The following is a 17,535-nucleotide window of genomic DNA, read 5'->3' as shown; positions in this document are numbered from 1 at the left end:
TGTTACCGCAAACTTATGACCAGGATAATGATCATTACTGGAGCTTATGAATAGGAGAAAACCACGTAAGACTACCAGTCACTGCTTATCACCGTCTTAGCAAGTTTTATGAAACGTGACTAAATAAAACTATCATCTGGTTATGAGCAAGCAGTAGGCAGCAGAACCAGATTATATTAGTAAACCCTGCAACCGCTGACTATGAACTAGCTGGCAATTTTGTGTCCGTGAGATCCATGCAATTAATCGGCCGGCATATGACTCCAAGCGACAATCGGGACACGGATGAAAGGATAATGAAAATTAAGATGTTTCAGAGTAATCAATAACTTAAAAAGATCAAATTAAAAGAATGATCAGAATTAGAGATGTAATCTAAATTAGAGGTCAATTTAAAATTGGAGTCAGATTAATATAAAATTGGAGTCAGATAAAATGAATAACGGAATCAATTTGTAAAGTGTAAAACACTTGCTTTACTTCAGCGCTCAGAAAAGACAGAACAACGCAGAGACCTTCAAAGGGCAATTTATTGAAGTTCCACTCCGGAATGGATAGAAAATTATCCCTTTTTACAACTCTTAAAAATCAGGGGCGTCACTCCTAATTTTAGGACTCATAAAATTTTCATCAAAAAGTAATTCATGAAGCCTTTAACGTTAAAAGTAGCTCCTAACCCACGAGTCCTCCTGAGGACTTCTAACTCCCTAAGAGTGACTCACAAATGACCCGAAGCTTGGCTGCTGTTGTCAATCCCCATTAAAAAGTTTAAAAAGGTATCGCCTGAATCACAATTGATGTATTTTCATAAAATATATTGTAATATTATAAATGTTGACATTGACCTTAAAAACGGTATCGTCTGAATCTCGAGGATGTTTTTATTATTGTAAACTTAGTTAGAGATGCAGTTCTCTCTCCCACGAACCGAAACAACCTAATTACACCAGAGATAAAGGTTTTAAAAACTCTGTGCTCCCTGGCCACAGGCAAAATAAAACTGTATAGCGCGGATGAATTGGGAATGTCTGCCATCCATCAGCAGGATAATCTATCAAACTAATATATATATATGCCCTCTCCAGACCGCACATCGTCCGACAATTCTTAGTGTGTTTTTTCCTAAGCTTGCTGAAGAGAAAATAATGGGCATTCATGGGGAATCACAGCAATCGCAGGCTACCCGGTGTATTGATGCTGTTGACTGATGCATGCTCGTTTCATTACATCAAAACAGGATGAAGAAATGTTGATCGACCGAAAAACAAATATCTATCTATCTATCTATCTATCTATCTATCTATCTATCTATCTATCTATCTATCTATCTATCTATCTATCTGTCTATCTATCTTTCTATCTATCTATCTTTCTATCTATCTATCGTATGTGTACTATACAGTATATCGTTATCTGTCGTAGCTGACAAATAGCGGTTCCCTGTCTACCAATCACTGAAGGCGATTTAAAAGAGCGGCTAATAAAACGTGATGTCATTCATAGCAACGAGGTCAACTCCGCCTTACTCTTATCTTAAGATTTCCTTACTAAAACTTGCTATTGACAGTTTTGTGAATGGGTTTTAAGCAAAAACTTCTAGCTAGGAACTCTTTGGAGTACTCCTAGTGGTAAGATAAAAATCTTTGTGAATAAGGGCTTAGGTCGCTTGTTTCTCTTGTGAGATCTGGAAACACTGCAACTGGTATCAGGGTGATTATGTGTTGTGATTATCAAACTGTATGTTTAAATATATCTAATTTATATATTTTCTTTGCCTTTAACTCTGTGTTCTCCTCTTGATGTGATACCCATACAATTATTGTACTAAGAGGGCATTGTTTAAAAAAAAAAAAAAAAAAAAGAATTTAAATGTGGTTGTGCCATGCTGAAATTTGATACAAAAAGGAGTCTGATGTAACGTCTTGATGCCATATGAGGATTCAGTCCATTCATGACTATAAAATGTTTTAGTTTTTTCGCTTTTTCATAGTGTACCTACAGAGTGGTAAGACCAAAGCCACCGGTTACCTGTTTAGGCCAACAAATATAATGCGAAGAAAATATGAAAGTATATCCGACATTAATGGAATAGTTCACCCAAAAATGAAAATTCTCTCATCATTTACTCACGCTCATGCCATCCTAGATGTGTATGACTGTCTTCTGCAGAGCACAAAGAAGATTTTAAGAAGAATATTTCAGCTCTGTACAATGCAAGTGAATGGTGACCAAAACTTTGAAGCTCCATAAAGCACATAAGTAATCCACAGGACTCCAATGGTTTAATTAATGTCTTCTGAGGCAATGCAATCAGCTTTGGGCGAGAACAGACCAAAATATAATCCTTTTTCACTGTACATCGTGTCATTGCAGTCTCTAGGCACAATCATGATTTCAAGTTTGATTGCACTTCCTAGTGCTTGATGCATGCGCAGATTGCTAGATGGCGCTATGACGAGTAATCGAGCTTGAAATCATGATCGCCAAGGTGACTGCTGATGTCAAGATTTATAGCAAAAAGGAATTATATTTTGATCTGTTTTCATCCAAAACTGACTGGATTGCTTCAGAATACATGGATTAAATAAATTACTTATGGATTACCTTTTATGGAGCAACTATTTGCACTAGGTGTAAATAGCATCTGCCACACAGCGCAGCTATTTGTACTCAAATAGTCTGGTGGAAACAGAATTTTAAGACAAACTTGACAAAATTAATGTGTTGCTGCAATGGTTTAGTGTGTAACTACAGTGTGGCTATGCATTTTTCTTTCGGACGAAGTGGATTCGATTCCCCCTTTTGTTCCACCATTAATATTTAATTTAATACTACTTATAATAATAATAATAATAAAAATAATTTGAAGGTTGATTTCCTCGCAGTGATTTGGTGACGGTGAAGGTCAGGAATTAAAAAAAAAAAAAGGTTTCATCTGGGTAAAATTAACCATGGTTTTACTATAGTAATAAAGTAGTAATCACATTTTCACAATAAAATCACAACAAACCATGTTTATTTACACCACATTTATTTAGCACCATCTTTGATTTTAGACAGGATTGACAAAGACGCTGTGAGGGATAGACTTACAGTCATTTCAATAAGTTGTACAGTTGTTTAAAGTGTTTTTGGATCGTTCTGTTAACGAAAAATGTAAAAATATTTTTCCAAGAAATTTTAGTAGACAAAAAAACTCCAGAAAACATGTGTTGTGGAAAATTAGATGTGATCTAAGAGCTTTTTGATAGCTTGATACAGTGCATGTCAATGAAGAGACAGTCCAAGTGGCCAACAGGGAGACTGTAGAGTCTGCTGACAATCACTGACTTGATCATTAAGCCCATCTATTACTTTACCAGACCAGAACAGCGTGTAGCCAGTGCCTTGCTCTGAGAGTGAACCTTGCTCTGCAAAGCGTACTTTTCATGGGCACCAGGGCATGTCCCCACACTGGGGGCCTGCATGCCGTACGTCTGGGGGCCAGACCTCTTCTGAGTCCCTGCATATCTAGCCTGGGGCCACACGGTACCCAGTTTCCATCTGTCACCACAAGGAGGCTTTGCATGGGGCTGTGGAGAGGCTATATACTGGTGGGAGAGACTGATGCACTCGGCTCTCCTTTCGTGGTGCTGAAAACAGCGGTGCTAGCCAGCGGTGAGGACAGAAAGTGAGACACTTTGCCAATGCACTAGGCGCATCACACAGCCATTTGACAGACCTACTGTCCTACTGTTGAGTCATATATTTACAAAATAACAAAATAATTTAAATTACTTATTTAATAAATGTGTACATTGCTAAAACTTTGTTTGTAAATCCTGTTATAAGTGGTATTTTATCATTTTTATGTGGTCTGAAAAATCAAGGGGGCACCTGGATTTGAACCAGAGACCTCTTGATCTGCAGTCAAATGCTCTACCACTGAGCTATACCCCCTTTCTATAAACAGTGTTACAAGTGTTGTTTTCACAGGGTAATCATCTATTGTTTAGTCTTGCCAGAGCATTGTGTATTTAATGGGTGTTTATCAAACTGTATGTTTGTTTAAATATATCTAATTTATTAATTTTCTTTGCCTTTAACCCTCTGTTCTCCTCCTGAAGTGATACCCATATTGTACTAAGAGGGCATGGTTGTGCCATGCTGAAATCTGATACAAAAAGGAGTCTGATGTAATGTCTTGATGCCATATGAGAATTCAATCCATTCATGACTATAAAATGTTTTTTTCTTTTTCATAGTGTATCTACAGAGTGGTAAGACCAAAGCCACCGGTTACCTGTTTAGGCCAACAAATATAATCCAAAGAAAATATGAAAGGGTATCCACCATTAAAGGGAATGTTCATCCAAAGATGTAAATTCTCAGCATTTACTCATACTCATGCCATCCCAGATGTGTATGACTTTCTTAAACCACTGGAGTCTGATGGATTACCTTTTACAGAGCGACTATTTGCACTAGGTGTAAATAGCACCTGGTTCACAGCCCAGGTATTTGTAGTCAAATTGTCTGGTGGAAACAGAGAAATTGAAGACAAACTGCAGATCACCTCAAATATTGCTGCAATGGTGTAGTGTGTTAAAATGTACATTTTTCTTGTAAACAACCTGGGTTCAAAACCCCTTCTGTCCCACTTATTCCCATCCTGTTTACTGTTTCCACTCTTAATATTTCCTTTAAAACTACTTGTAATTATTTAAAAAAAAAATAATAATAATTTAAAGGTTGATTTCCTCGCAGTGATTTGATGATGGTGATTGTCAGGAATTTCAGAGAAAGGTTTGATCCGGGTAAAATTAACCATGGTTTTACTATAGTAATATTATAGTAATCATGTTTTCATAATAAAATCACAATAAATCATTGTTATTCACAGCAGCACCATCTTTGATTTTTGATGGGAATGGCAACGAGGCTGTGAGGAGTTGACTTACAGTCTCTTCGATGAGTTGTTAAGTTGTTTAAAACCGTGTCAACAAATGTCGCACTGGCGGGAAAAGTTCACTCAGTGGCAGGACAAGCTGGATCAGCACTCCACGCAATGACGGTGGTCCAGGTATTTCAAGCCAAGCTCCTCAAGCAAATGGACAAGCACAGCTTTGATAAGAGCTCCGCACCGCGACAGACTTTGCGTTGCATGCCACGAAAGTCACTGCGCAGGCCATCGGCAAGTCCATGGGCAACCTGGCAGTTCTGAATAGACATGGCTGACCCTCACAGAAATGAGTGATAAGGAAAAAGCCACTCTGTTGGATGCTCCAGTGTCTCCAGCCAGCCTATTTGGAGGTTCTGTGAATAAGTTATGTCACGACTCAGCAATAGTCACAGGCTGTGAGACACTTTATGCACAAACAAAAAAAGAATACAGCATTTTTTGCAATTTCACGAGATGCTCACACATTCTCAATAAAGAGCCCTTTTCCTCTTCAAAGCACACACATTATGCACAACCGCTTCCCTATAGTGAGCGACGCATTATATCATATGGTAAACAAACCAAATTGCCCTCTGTCCCGTTACGCGGACGTGTGGCTAGCCCTAACGGGTATTTCAGAATGGGTGCAAAAAACGATCTAAAATGGTTATACGATCCAATTTGCACAGTGGCTACCCCGTTTCAACGTCGTTCTGTCTTCCACGGTTTCGTCAGAAGACGCGCCAGTGTTACGAGCCAAAATACACAATCTCCTTGTGAAAAGCATGACAGAGATTGTGCCAAATTGTCAAGCCCAAAAAGGGTTTTACAGCCATTATTTTCTTGTCCCAAAGAAAGACGGCGGGCTTTGGCCGATCCTGGATCTGAGACATTTAAATCACACACTCAAAAAGTGCCCGTTCAAAATGATTAATCAGAAACAGATCTTATCGCATGTACGTCCACACGATTGGTTTGCGTCAATAAATCTGAAGGAGGCATACATTCATATCCAACTTGTCCGACATCACAGGATGTTTTTGAGATTCGCGTTTGAGGGAACAGCATATCAATTCAAAGTCCAGCCCTTCGGACGGTCTCTGACTCCTCGCACATTCACAAAGTGCATTGATGCCGTTTTCGCCCCTCGAGTGGCGTGCGCATCTTGAACTACCTAGACGATTGGCTTTTACTGGCGCAATCAGAGGCTCTGTTATGCCAGCACAGAGACTTACTGCATCAGCATTAAACAACTTGGGCCTCAATGTGAACTGTGCGAAGAGCACGCTCTTCCCCCAGCCAATAAATCTCCTTTTTGGGAGTAGGCCTCTACTCCACGAGCGGGCGCGCACCTCACGAGCGAGTGTGTTCAGGCCATTCTACAGTGTCTGTCTCAGTTCAAACTGGGGAGAACACTTCCACTGAAGCTGTTTCAGAAAGCATTGGGATTTATGGCGGTGGCATCCATTAGGTTTCTTACACCTAATGGATGCCTAATTACACCTTCTTCAGGGTTGGCTGATGCACCGTGTGCCACGACATGCTTGGCGCCAAGGGCGCATGCGCATCACTATATCCCGCCGCTGTATAGCTGATTTAGCACCATGGACAGCTCCTGCGTTTTACCAGCGAGGTGTCATCCTGGGGCAAGTTGTCAGGTGGAAAGTGGTGACTAAGTATGCTTTCAACACAGGTTGGGGGGCGGTGTGAGATGGACACCTGACCTGTATTTCCAGCCTTAAAGGCTTTTCAGTCAAAAAAATTGAACTGTCATGTCCTGGTTCGCTCAGACAACATGACAGTTGTGGCATATATAAACCGCCAAGGCGTAATTCATGCACCGCCACTGTTGAGACTGATGCGTCGCCTCCTCCTATGGAGTGAGCGCCATCTCATCTCCCTGAGAGCGACATATGTCCCAGGCCGCCTGAATTACGGCGCGGACCTACTGTCATGCCAAGGGGTGATACCAAATGGAGACTTCATCCTCAAACAGTATTGAGGATTTGGGAAATATTCAGTCAAGCTCTGCTTTATTTTATATTGAACTGTCTATTAGTGTCTACTTTAGTGTTATTGTTTTGACAATGTTTTCTCCGTCTGTTGAGTCATGTGGTTTCAAAATAACATAATTATTACTTATTTATTCAATGTGTAGACGATGAGGCTCTTGGCCTCTTGGCTTAAGCTTTGTTTGTGAAACATGTTATAAGTGGTATTTTGTCATTTTTATGTGGTTTGAAAAACTATGGCATGCGAAACGGTTCAAAAATAAGACTAATGACTTGCCGAGGGAAGCCACTCAGCTATTGAGAGCAGCTATTGAGTCACTTACTGATAGAACTGTGCTGACTACTGAGAAGCCGGCGGTGCATCTGGATAGGCTACTCACTCTCCTCACACAGCCGGCGACCCACACACCTAACGCAGCCAGTGACTCACTCTCCTCACGCAGCCGGCGACTCACTCTCCTCACCCAGCGGAGGACTCACTCTCCTCACCCAGCGGAGGACTCACTCTCCTCACGCAGCCGGCGACCCACACACCTAATGCAGCCGGTGACTCACTCTCCTCACGCATCGGAGGACTCACTCTCCTCACGCAGCCGGCGACTCACTCTCCTCACGCAGCCGGCGACTCACTCTCCTCACCCAGCGGAGGACTCACTCTCCTCACGCAGCCGGCGACCCACACACCTAATGCAGCCGGTGACTCACTCTCCTCACCCAGCGGAGGACTCACTCTCCTCACGCAGCCGGCGACTCACTCTCCTCACGCAGCCGGCGACTCACTCTCCTCACCCAGCGGAGGACTCACTCTCCTCACGCAGCCGGCGACTCACTCTCCTCACGCAGCCGGCGACTCACTCTCCTCACGCAGCCGGCGACTCACTCTCCTCACCCAGCGGAGGACTCACTCTCCTCACGCAGCCGGCGACCCACACACCTAATGCAGCCGGTGACTCACTCTCCTCACCCAGCGGAGGACTCACTCTCCTCACGCAGCCGGCGACTCACTCTCCTCACGCAGCCGGCGACTCACTCTCCTCACCCAGCGGAGGACTCACTCTCCTCACGCAGCCGGCGACTCACTCTCCTCACGCAGCCGGTGACTCACTCTCCTCACCCAGCGGAGGACTCACTCTCCTCACGCAGCCGGCGACCCACACACCTAATGCAGCCGGTGACTCACTCTCCTCACCCAGCCGGCGACTCACTCTGATGCAATTGGGTTGTTGTATGATGTCCCTTAAATAAATGTTGTTCATTTTTACAAACAAATGCTTTGCGGCAACACTCCCGGGTTCTAAAGGCAAGACAATATCTGTTTAAAATTACATTCTGTAGATTATAATAAAGTTAAACATTTTTGTACGTTCTTCAAAGAACCCACTTTTACTTCTGCATTATAAACTAAAGGTATCACCCTAATAATGCATTTTATTTACATTACAATTAAATATTACATTGTGAAATGCTAAGCTGTTTATTAATGCTGCTCAATCTTTTCTCATTAAAAATTGCTTGTCTGGAAGCGCAGTTGCCAGTTGTGTGACGTCACTTCTGGTTCATCTGTCGGTTCAAACGCTGACCATAATACTACAATCATAGTATCTTTATGATTTATGGGAAATATCACATTCATAACCAGAAATTGGCTAATAGAAAACCTAATATCCACTAATTATATCCCCTCCCCTTTTCTTAAATTATGTTATATTGACCACCAAAAAAACAGCAACCACATTTTTAATTGAAACGCTGTATCAGAGCTTTATTAAATTTTTTTTTAACAAAAACATGATCTACGACGTCCGATGCCTGAAAACCACGTGACTGCTTCAGTATCTGGTTCAAGTAACCAGGGACGGATTATGACTTGCAAAGGCCCCGGGGCCAATTATCTCCAAGGGCCCCCCTCCCCTCCCACAATTTTTTACATAGCAAGTGGTGTTTTCTTTTTTATGCCCAAAAGTTGTTGAGCGTTCTGAAATTCGTTTTCTTTGTTGATGGGTTTTCAAGCGGGGGGATCGCCAAACTGGATCACGCAACCTTAAAGCCCAGGGGCCCCGCCGGGCAGTCAAGGGCCCCTGGTAGCCAAGGGCCCCTGGGCACTGGCCCCATTGGCCCAGTCGGTAATCCATCCCTGCAAGCAACCCCAGGGTGGTCTTCCTTACTCTAATCCATTATAATGATTTGTTTAATATTATAATACATATATGAAGCCTTTTTGAGCCTATGAAGTAACAGACGAAGGAGAAGGACTGAGGCATGGTTAAATAGACGGATCGTAGATTTTCTTTTTATGAATTTGTTTTATTTATTTGACTTATTTTAGTTCCAATACAACCAAATGACTTAATCGCTTCAAAAAATGACTTTTAGTTATTTAAAATAAGAATCAGTGGCAGAATCAGATGTGAAACCAGCATCTGTAAAGAGACACAGCAGTTTCTTAGGTGTTATTCATCGCTTTGACCACCAGATGGCCGCAGCGTACACAATGTTGAAAAGCTTCGAGGAACGTATGAACCCTTACGATGCAGTTGAGAGGAAACCTTCGTTTCTTCGCAAATCTAGTTTCACCATCAGCGCGAACGTCAGCGTCCAAATTTCGCACTTTATTTCATTAACTCCTTGCTGATGTAATGCACTAGGGATGGGCGGATCGATACTAAAGTATCGATACATCCGATACTGATGTGGTATCAAGAATATCGATCCTCACATAAAAATATCGATTCTTAAGTTTTTTTTTTTTAACAATTGATCTTATTATTTAGATTACATGAATATTAATGCATCTCATAAGCTTCGAAGTGGAAAAAATAATTAAATGAGTGAATTGTTGCATGGCACCGGAACTATTTTTAATTCCACTCATCTTGACACACAGAAATGCTAAAATACACTAGCAGTCACAGACAGCGCTCACCCTTTCCGTCACAGTGCTCGTTCAAAGAGGGAGCAGTGCTTTCCTGAGGTAATGACAGAAAAACAGCATCTGAAGTTATTCACACCAAGTAATGACAAACCTAGACGTGACATGTATTATCATGGGCTTGTGTGACCATTTATACAGGCTTATTTAAATTCAGGTGTTAAAACATTGATAATGATCTTTAATCCTTAATAAATTATATCCTTATGAAAACTACCCATGGATTTACTGTAGTAATATTGTATTAACCATGACTAGTAACCACGTTTTATTTTTTTATTTTTTTTGGCACTAACCAAGGTTTTGATACAATTAACCATGGTTTTGCTACAGCATTACTGTAATATCCACAATGTAACTTGGTTTTAGTAATAGTAACCATATAATAATATCTATGGTTAATGTTGTAGTATTATATGTTGCCTATACTTATTAATTTTTAAAAGGTAACAACAGAACGGAGTTTATGTACTAGAGTCGACTCCAACACTATTTAGAGCCAAGGAATCGACTCTTTTGGAGTCGACTCGCAAACACTATAGAGCATCTAACGCCACACATTTCCCACCGTCAGTTTCTGTATTTGGTATTCTCGGAGTAAAAAAAAAAAAAGTAGTAAGTGGAATTTCATAAACTATTGTCAGAGTTTAGAATTATGTTAAATTAAATTTGCCAGTCGTTTGCTTTGTATGATGACATGTGTCTTGTCTTGTTTTAAAAATAAAATAAAACTTGGCTAATCTGTTGAGATTTTTTAGTATTTTTAGTAATAGCAGGCTAACTGTATTTAGAAATCACAAACATGGTTTTTGCTGTCATTTAGGAATGATTTATTATGCGATGATGCATCATATTAAACTCCCTGAAGTAAAAAATAAGAAATGATATAGCATATTCTCTGTTCAAGCCCATAGCCAAAGCACAAAAGCGTTTTCTCCCGTCCTGGAACTGAATGAAGAATGGCAAATAATTCGAAGTTTGCATATTTATTAACTGTCACTGACACATGTACTTGATTAATTATTACATGTTTAAATGTTGCATTTATGCTATTCACGCAAAACGTGGTTGCCTTTTTGATAACGTGCTTTTGCAGAGTATGATCTTGTGGCTAGCTGGCACTGTTAGTGTATGGACAGTATTGCTTGCCAAGCAATACAAACTATAACTTGAGAACTTTTAAAAAAGCATCTTAAGGTAACAGATTGGTGCTATTTGTATGCTGACTTGTCCTACTCAAACATTGCCTTTACATGGTATATTGCTGTTGAACTTCAGGTAAAGACTGTGTGAAAGCACATGTGCCTACATATGAGAAAATATGTAACAGCTGCGTGAGGAGAGTGAGTCGCCGGCTGCGTTAGGTGTGTGGGTCGCTGGCTGGGTGAGGAGAGTGAGTCCTCCGCTGGGTGAGGAGAGTGAGTCCTCCGCTGGGTGAGGAGAGTGAGTCCTCCACTGGATGAGGAGAGTGAGTCGCTGGCTGCGTGAGGAGAGTGAGTCACCGGCTGCATTAGGTGTGTGGGTCGCCGGCTGGGTGAGGAGAGTGAGTCCTCCGCTGGGTGAGGAGAGTGAGTCGTCAGCTGCGTGAGGAGAGTGAGTCACCGGCTGCGTTAGGTGTGTGGGTCGCCGGCTGCGTGAGGAGAGTGAGTCCTTCGCTGGGTGAGGAGAGTGAGTCCTCTGCTGGGTGAAAAGAGTGAGTCCCATGCTGGGTGAGGAGAGTGAGTCGCCGGTTGCGTGAGGAGAGTGAGTCACTGGCTGCGTTAGGTGTGTGGGTCGCCGGCTGTGTGAGGAGAGTGAGTAGCCTATCCAGATGCACCGCCGGCTTCTCAGTAGTCAGCGCAGTTCTATCAGTAAGTGACTCAATAGCTGCTCTCAATAGCTGAGTGGCTTCCCTCGGCAAGTCATTAGTATTATTTTTGAACCGTTTCGCACGCCATACCATGCTGGGGGCCTGCATGCTGTACGTCTGGTGGCCAGACCTCTTCCGAGTCCCTGCATATCTAGCCTGGGGCCACACGGTACCCAGTTTCCATCTGTCACCACAAGGAGGCTCTGCATGGGGCTGTGGAGAGGCTATATACTGGCGGGAGAGACTGTTGTGATGGGCATTCCGGCTTTTTTCAGTGAGCCGGCTCGTTCAGCTCAGCTCACCAAAAAGAGCCGGCTCTTTTGGCTCCCAAATGGCTCTTTAAAAATATATATATATTTTGTATTTTTTAAGTCAAACAGTTTGCGATAGTTTGACTATGATTGGTGTTAAAACAATTCTAATTAAATTATTAAATGAAATCATATTCTGCCTTAACCACAATGTATTCAAAAATGCATTGGTTTGCATTTGCATTTAAAGTATAACTTTTTAATGTATATAAACAAAGTGCATATAAATCTAACCATTCAAAATGGGTACAATCTGAACAGCATAATAGAATATTGCACCATGTCAAAGAAAAATAAATAACAATTTGCAAAACTGCAGCATCCCACAAATTGAAATAAATGTAAAAAAGAAGGATGCTATTACACATGTGCATTTAAAGTATAACTTTTGTAATGTATATAAACAAAGAGGGACACCTGACGCCATGCGAGAAATAGACATTTGAGCGACTAGCTCTGCGCACTTTGCTAGTTTTTAATTATTTTCATGTTATAATCCAGTGAGATTCCATACACCCAGTTACATATTTGTTTTTTGAGGTAAACATGGCAAAGAAGTCAAAATCCTCAGACTCTGGAGACATTAAAAGACACTTACGTGTTCAAGCTGAGGCCTCTGATGGGCCTGCAAGCCGGAGACTCGATTTGGAAGGCACGTCGGGAGAAGAAATTCAGCATCAACTGTCCAACATCTCGGTGATGCTGACGAAGGTTGTTGCTGACTTGGAGGATCTCGCTGTAATACGTCGATCGATTACGGTGATGGAAACAAAATTCTCTGAGTTGGTCACAAGAGTGTCAGATGTTGAAAAATGGATCAGTTATCTGGAGTCAACGGAAAGGGAATTATCCGCTAATCTGCCCGTGTCCAAAACAGACTTGGAACACATTTTGGAAAAAATTGAATATTTCGAAAATATGAGCCGAAGGAATAACATACGGATTGTTGGAATTCCTGAGCATGAAGAGGGCAGAGATATGGTGAAATTCCTGGACGAGCTCTTCCCGAGTCTGCTCGACATAACAGGCCATAAACTGGTAATCGAGAGAGCTCATAGAGTCCCGGCTCGGAGATCGGCTGAGGGAGACAGGCCCCAATCAATTCTGGCCAAATTTCTGAGATCATCCGATAAAGATATCGTGTTGCGCCAGGCGAGGAGCAAAGAAAAGCAAGAGTCACAATATTTTCTTGTTCCCGGACTTCGCAATTCGACAAGAGAGAAACGCGATCGGTTCAAGTAATGTAAGAAACTCTTACATCAACGGAAGATCGCTTTTGCACTGATGTTTCCGGCCAAACTGAGAATAGATGCCAGGGACGGCAGCAAAGTATTTACACGTCCCAAACAGGCACTCTCCTTTATAAATACATTGGAGTGAGTAAGCTATTTGATGTTTCTTATATTAGTGGACTGACTCGCTGTTCAGTGACTTGATTGTCTGAGGAAGTTGGGTGCCATTTTTGTTTCTTTTTGCATTGGCTCCGCCTAGCAGCTGGAGTATGTTTTGTGGCATGACTCCTTCAAGAAACTTTTGCATGACGGAAGATCGCTTTTACACTGAAGTTCCCGGCCAGATTGAGAATGGACACTATGGATAACCGCAAAATATCTACATGCTCACATAATGGACGTCTTTTATAAAGTTGACGGGCTGAGTAAGTCATTATGTACTTTTTTATGTGGCCTCCAAGTGAGTTTGGCTCTTGATAATACGAGGAACTGGGATGCCTGTTTTGTTTCTTTTCATGCTGGTTCCGCCTAGCGGCTGGAGTTTGTTTTTGTGGAGTATTTTCGTGAGACATTGGAATGATTTCGTCATCTGCTGCACTCATAACGGCCGGCTCACTGAACAATTGTCTGTTTGTCCAAGGAAACAGAATGGCTTTATATCAGCTGGAACAGTTCTGTGAATGAATCTACATGTTCTTTGTGTTTATTCTGCCTGTTGGCTGAGGTCTGTTTTACAAAGTATTTTCTGTTATGTAATTTTGCCTCACAAAATTTGTGCAGAAGCACCGGACTTGAGCAATCCGATGGCAGAGTTGTCGCGGGGGTTCTCGCATGCGTACATGGACCTTTTGAGTTTAGAGGGATGGACGTGCAGTGGTGCATGCGGTTATGCGCACGTTTTTCTTTTTTTCTGTTTGTTTTATTCAGGGGGAAGTTTGGGGTTTTATTGTTGCTCTAATGGGGAATGTAGTCTTTATAATCTTGTTTTTGACACATAATTTATGTTTTCTATTATGTCAGTTGTTAATATGAGTGGATTATCTCTCTCTCCACATGGAATGTGAATGGGTTGGGGCACCCCATAAAAAGAAGGAAGGTTAGTTCTTTTCTTAAGCGTAAAAAATATGATATAGTGTTTCTTCAAGAAACGCATCTTTCCCCGCAGGTAGCTGAAAAATTTGGGAAGATATGGGGTGGACATGTTTTCTTTAGTGCTGGCTCAAGTAAGAGTAGGGGAGTCATTATATTGATAAACAATGCAGGCCCCCAGCATGGTATGGCATGCGAAACGGTTTAAAAATAATACTAATGACTTGCCGAGGGAAGCCACTTAGCTATTGAGAGCAGCTATTGAGTCACTTACTGATAGAACTGTGCTGACTACTGAGAAGCCGGCAGTGCATCTGGATAGGCTACTCACTCTCCTCACACAGCCGGCGACCCACACACCTAACGCAGCCAGTGACTCACTCTCCTCACCCAGCGTGGGACTCACTCTTTTCATCCAGTGGAGGACTCACTCTCCTCACCCAAACTCAAACAGAGTAAAGATAAATTAGGAAGAGTCATTATTGTTTTAGAAGAAATTCAGGGTCAAAGGTTGATTTTGGCTAATATTTACGCATCTAACGCTGATGATCAAGGCTTTTTTATAGATCTTGAAGGGATGTTGCAAGCCGCTGGCACCCCTCATGATATAATATTGGGAGGAGACTTTAATCTTTTGATGGACTCAGTCCTTGATCATAGTGAAGCAAAAGTGTGTAAGCCCCCTAGAGCAACATTGACACTTCACAAGATGTGTAAAAATCTTGGTCTTACAGATATTTGGAGACTTTTGAACCCATCTGGTAGGGACTATACATTTTTTTCATCAGTCCATAAGATTTATTCTAGAATAGTTTTATTTTTGATATCTAAGTCCCTCATTTCATCTGTTGTTGATTGCTCAGTTGGAAATATCTTAGTCTCAGATCACGCCCTGGTGAGTTTAGAGGTGTTGCCACATAAGGAGAAAAATAAATCATATAGTTGGCGCCTTAATGTATCCCTTTTGCAAAATCCTGATTTCCAACAAATGTTAAAGACTGAAATCAGTGTTTATATGGAGATCAGCTGGTCCTCAGTATCCTCTGTGGGCGTGGCTTGGGAGGCACTTAAGGCGGTTCTTAGGGGTCGGATCATACAGTATGCCTCATTCACCAACAAATCCAAAGCACTAGAACTCATGGAGTTGGAAGGGAATATTAAAAGTGCAGAGGCAGAGCTGAAGCATCGAATGTCGTCTAATGGCCTCAGAGAATTGACCCGTTTGAAATACAGATATAATACTATTTTGTCATGGAAAGTGGAGTTTTGGTTATTCAGGGCAAGACAGCCATACTTTGAGTCGGGGGACAAAGCAGGGAAGCTGTTGGCTAGATATATAAAGCAGAGAGATACTTTTTCTACCATTCCCTCATTGAAATCTGCTGATGGTGAAATATTTACCTCAGCCATTGATATTAATAATGCTTTTAAAGAATTCTATCTTGATCTTTATAGTTCCACGTCTTCGTCCACTGATGAATATATTAGAAATTTTGTGGAACCTCTAGAACTCCCTAAACTGAAAACTGAGCAAAAAAATTCTCTTGATTCTGAGATAACCTTGGTGGAGCTTGAAGAGGTAAATTTTACCGATTAAGTAAAGTTATGACATCTCTTATACGTATAGATCATGTGGGTTTTATTAGGGGCCGCAGCTCTTCTGACAACATTAGGCGTTTCATTAATATCATGTGGTCAGTGGCGAATGATCAGACTCCGGTCGCTGCCATCTCACTTTACGCCGAAAAGGCATTTGATATGGTAGAATGGGATTATCTTTTTAAGATTTTGGAAATATATGGGTTCGGAAATACTTTTATTGGATGGATTAAGTTACTTTATAGACACCCTGTAGCGGCGGTACAAACAAACGGATTAATTTCAGATTATTTTACTCCAGATAGGGGCACTCGGCAGGGTTGCCCTCTTTCCCCATTATTGTTCTGTCTTGCCCTGGAACATTTAGCAGCCATGATAGAAAGGAGGTTGATTTTCCAGGGGTGATGGGGGGAGGTGTGGCGCATAAGATTTTACTTTACGCAGATGATATTTTGTTATTCGTTTCCGACCCCACTAGATCTATGCCTAGCCTCCGCAGAATTATCAGTTCCTTTTCTAAATTTTCGGGATACAGATTTAATTTGTCTAAATCTGAAGCTTTAGCTCTGACTGCGTACTGCCCAGTAACGGATTTTCAACAGGGCACCTTTCAATGGCCCAAACAGGGCATTAAGTATTTGGGTATTTTATTACCAGCAAATTTATGTGATTTAGTTAGAGTTAATTTTGATCCTTTAATAAAAAGGTTTTCGAGCGATGTGGGTAGGTGGGCTTCATTACATTTATTGATGATTGGGGAAGGTTAATGTTATTAAAATTAATTGTATTCCAAAATTCAACTACCTACTACAATCTCTCCCTGTAGATGTCCCCCTCTCTTACTTCAAGCAATTTGATAGCATAGCGAAGTCCTTCATTTGGAATGGAAAGGATCCTAGGTTACATTTCAACAAGTTACATAGGCCGATTGACAAAGGTGGGCTAGGCCTACCTAAGATTTTGTTTTATTATTATGCATTCGGTCTCAGACATTTGGCTCATTGGTCGCTTCCACCTGAGAGAGCCCATCCCTGGTTTTGTATTGAAAAGGAAGTTCTTGACCCTATCTCGCCACAGCAAAGCCCTTCTATCAAACTAATTGGAGAAGTAAAATCACACCCTGTTATCTCGCATTTACACTTGATATGGACAAAGTTGTCCAGAGTGTTTAACTCGGATATTTATTTTAACGTAGCTTCGAGCATATGGCTGAACCCTAAACTATGTATTAATAAGTCCTCTTTCTGTTGGTCAGATTGGATTGTGAGTGGGGTTAATACACTTGGTGACCTATATGAGAGTGGAGTATTGAGATCTTTTGAAAGTTTGATTCAACATTTTGGGATTCCCAGATCTCGATTTTATAAGTATTTACAGCTGCGCCAACTGCTCTGCACTGTTACTGGGAGTAGCACGCACCCCCCTAGAGCGGCAGATACTCTGGGAGTGGTAATTGCTGCTTTTGGGAAGGGTCATGAGGTATCAGTGTATTACTCCCTGCTAATTCAGAGTCTGGGGCACAGAGCTTTAAATTCTCTCAAAAGATTATGGGAGGAAGATTTAAATTTGTTATTGGAGGAGGGAGTGTGGGCT

General features: G+C 41.6%; 1 non-coding gene across 1 annotated transcript; it reads right to left on the bottom strand.

Moving 5' to 3' along the window:
* Positions 1–3,867: 3,867 nt before the first annotated feature.
* On the bottom strand, positions 3,868–3,939 carry trnac-gca (transfer RNA cysteine (anticodon GCA)). The gene has a single exon. It is a non-coding gene; the product is annotated as a tRNA-Cys (tRNA).
* Positions 3,940–17,535: the final 13,596 nt, after the last annotated feature.

This window comes from Myxocyprinus asiaticus, chromosome 14 (genome assembly GCF_019703515.2).
Source record: "Myxocyprinus asiaticus isolate MX2 ecotype Aquarium Trade chromosome 14, UBuf_Myxa_2, whole genome shotgun sequence".
Taxonomy (NCBI): Eukaryota; Metazoa; Chordata; class Actinopteri; order Cypriniformes; family Catostomidae; genus Myxocyprinus; species Myxocyprinus asiaticus.
Note: the sequence above shows the minus strand (reverse complement) of the source record. Positions and strands in the feature narration are given on the sequence as shown.